Here is a 3,968-nt window from a genome sequence, read left to right on the forward strand (position 1 = left end):
AGTATCAGTGTATCAGTGTCATCATCTGTGTCAATCTCTGAGTGGTAGTTCTTCACAGGAAAGATGCAGTTCAGTGGAATACCCCGCGACACACTCAATTCCTCCATCTAAATTTAAACAAATTTGATATGCTGGCAGGGACGACACAAACCAGAACATGAACTTTGTCATTTAGAGTGGGGTTGTTGTTGTAGCTGTGATCATCCTTAGATATTGTAGAGAGAGGATTGAACTGGAAAAAAATGTTTTTTAAAGATTAATTAAAGAATGACTTAAGTAAATAGTTTTTTATATATAAGAAAATATTTTTACGTGAATACAATTGTTTATTCAAAACGGATCACAAAGCTGGATTGTGTTACTAAAATAAGGCCAACAAAGATTAACCAGGTTAATAAATAACTAATTCAGTAATTGTACTTTGTGCTTTTTATGTGTCCCTTCATGGCCAGTTTGATGTCCTCCACACCAACTCCTTTATCAGCCTCAAAGCCCATGATGTCAGTGAACACAAAAGAGTAAAATGTTTTGTTCTGGAACGAAATAGGTACTGAACTGGTCACTGGGGTGTGACTCTTTGTCTTTTGAGTTGATGTCTAGTGTGATGCTGCAGCTTTTTAAACATGTAGAAAACCTATTGACTTCCTTTCACTTTCTTTTTGGTCACATGATTTCTTTGAAACGGATCTTCTTCTCTGAGGTTAATTATTTATTATCAGACTACTCAGTAGATATGAAACATCCACCCAAAATGACGCACACAGCAATAGATTGACTGTGTATAAAGGAAATACATTGTATTCAAGTGACAGTATCCCACAATGCAAATACTACATCCATCCGTCCATATATAAGAGAAAAAAGACCAATGGTTGGAATTAAACCCAGGCTGCTGCAACAAGGGCTCAGCTTTGATACATGGGGTGCCAGCTCTGCCAGGTAAGCTATCCAGGAGCCCCATAATTAGTTTGCACTTGCAGTGGTGTGTTGAATGTGGTTGTGTCAGATTTGCTGACAAAAACAAAGTGGGGTGAGGCAAACAGTAGGGAGAGATGACGATGGCTGCACTGTGCATGAAAGCTTGAGTAAAAACTAAACAAAAGATCAGATTGGCTCAATAAAGCTCAATGTTATTAAACACTTAATTGTGGAAATAATAAAAAAAACTTTAAGGAACAGCTTCAATGCATGCATTTTTTTATTGATATGACGCAGAGCTATTTGATTATCAAGCACATTGGCTGGAGGCACCTATAGGCTGAACCAGGTTCATTGCTGGTTAAAATGTTTAACCTCATTAAGTTCTATTTTCATTTCTGGCCAGACTTTACTGTCAAGGAATGGGCCAAATGCAGATAGACCAAACTGACAGGAAGAGTCTTCAAAAAAATCTTCAATTTATCAATAGATTGGACACCTTTGTGCAGTTATTATTAGGGGAGCAATCCTGTATTTTTAGCAAATTTTAATAACCCTTTGTGCTGCACAATAAGTTAAATTCAGTCAGTAATGATTAACACAACGTGTGGACTTCCTTTAAGTCAGATGGTTGGCTATAAATAAAAAAAGAGGAGGAGTGTTGCATTGCAGTCGGTCCAGAGACAAGTAAAGGTAAAGACGTTCTATTACTTCAATTCAATTCAATTCAATTTTATTTGTATAGCACCAATTCAAACCAGAAGTTATCTCAGGACACTTTTCAAATAGAGCAGGTCTAGACCGAACTCCTTATAACATTTACAGAGACCCAACAGTACCACCATGAGCAAGCACTTGGCGACGGGGGCAAGGAAAAACTGCCTTTTAACGGGCAGAAACCTTTTTCATTTTTCCTCTTTTTATAGAGGGCCCCGATAGAAATCTAGTGCTGTTCAAAAACAAGTGAAAGCTGCAGCAACTATTAAGGAGAATGATCCATTTGGGAAGGTGACCTAAAGTTGTTATTAGGACTCTGTTCAATATGTACAGACAATGGCATTGAATTAAACTAGTGAGGACATCTCCTCCTTCAAAATACTTAGAGCCAATTATTTAATCAAAAAAAAAGAAACCCTGCAAACATTTTAGAACAAAACGTACTATAAATACAAATACAAAAGCAAATGAAGTTAAATAATCCCTTAAAATTCTGTCAATTAACATACGTATCACTGACTACCAATTTAAAGTTAAACAATATAAATTGCTCTTTTCAGGTGTTGGGACATGTTAATAATCGCAGTAAAAACATAAAAACCGTTTTTGCTGAAACAAGGAGTAAGAGAAGCCAGTACAGCAGAAACAGGAAAGAATCACGGTGCAACACGACAATGTTTAAAAAGGTCCTTTTGCAGGATTCGAAATACTCGCTTCGGCCAAATACCACCCTGATACACTGCCCCGATTCTCGTACCGATCTTCGAAGCTAAGCCAAGGGTTCGGACTTGGTTAACGTAAGCTTGGAGGGGAGGGGAGAACCGCCTGGGAAAATCACCAGGTGCTTGTACAGTTTCGTTAACACTTCCTCCTTATTACAAACCAGCAAGAGGAAAAACGCCTGCTCAGCCTTCACTCCCCCATTCCACATAAGTTTCATTTCTTTAATGATAGAGTTTTTCTGCATTTTTTGTGTATAACAAAGCCCCATAAAGAAACCACAGAAGCCATTTCTCCCTTGCACGGTGGCATTATGGGGGATTTGCCCACAGACCAAAACCGAATGGACTCAATAGAAACGACATTATTACTATTGATTACTCACCTTTTTGAATGTCCAAAAGATCTGCGTGTGACAACAAGTATAAAATATTTACTAAGTCACAATATGGCCCGTTATTGGTAATAATAAATATTGTTATTAATACTAATAATAAATTTTGAGATTAATTGTTTTGTCTGTAATTTCCTGTAAAAAATATGACTTTTAAATTGAACAACCAGTGTGCACATTACATTAATGTTCGAAATAATAGCTCTGAAACATGTGAAAATTAACAAATTGAAAGGTGCCGTGATTCTTTTTTTGTGGTCACCTCTCTGTGAGCAAACGCACCGACACAATTTCCGGTTTTTTTCCTATGACTGACTTGGAAGGGGGGGTTTAAAATAGCCCGCTGTGACGTTAAAATATTCTTGTTTTCCCCCCGTAACCTGTTTGACATTATTATTTTTGGTGTCCAGGAAATATTTGGTGGAACCACAGGTTACAAAATCCAAATTCACAAGGGCCAGACTCTTTTAAGAAGCAATTTAGAAGTTGTTTTAATGGTTTTTGAAACACCTTAGTGAACAAGAAAAAACAAGCCTTTTTTTTACAATAATAACGTACTTTCCAGAATTCCATTTATAATGCCAAAGGGATTACAGGACACAAATTCAAACATTGTCCCTCCTTAAAATATGTAATATCAGGACATTATTTCGGTGTTGGCAAGATTCTTTTGGACTCAAGTGACTACCAACAAAACAAATCCAAACGAACAAATAATTTTAGTAATCGAAAATATACTTCCGATCTAGAACTTAGAAGTTACATATTTGTAATAAAACATCCTGTTTTGTTCAAATTGATAACTATGTGAATGAAGTGAAGCTCAAGCAAAAGCATCCATCTGCTGTTTGTAGAAAGGAAATGCTGCTGCAGTTTCACCTCACCACATATTTTTCAGTGTCAGGTTTGTTGTTTGAACAAATATGTAGATCTTTAAAGTTAAAGAATGCAAAGTTGCTTTGATTCTTACTATTGTTATTAATGCCAGTTTGTCCTCTGCAGGAAATCTTCATCATCTTGCAAATGCTTCAATGAGTTTGAAAGACAAATGTTGTATATTTTTTGTCCCTGCAATGCTTGATGCAAATTGAACTTTTAAGCTGTGAAAAGTGAGATGCGGCGATTAAATCACAATATTTTCTTATGAAAGGGGAAGGCCCGTAATCTCTTTATATTGCGCCTTTAAGAAGCCAGCTGGGGAAAAAGTAATCCCTGGAAA

Source organism: Morone saxatilis, unplaced genomic scaffold (genome assembly GCF_004916995.1).
Source record: "Morone saxatilis isolate NCDOM2014 unplaced genomic scaffold, NCSU_SB_2.0 Contig14, whole genome shotgun sequence".
In the NCBI taxonomy this organism is placed as follows: domain Eukaryota; kingdom Metazoa; phylum Chordata; class Actinopteri; family Moronidae; genus Morone; species Morone saxatilis.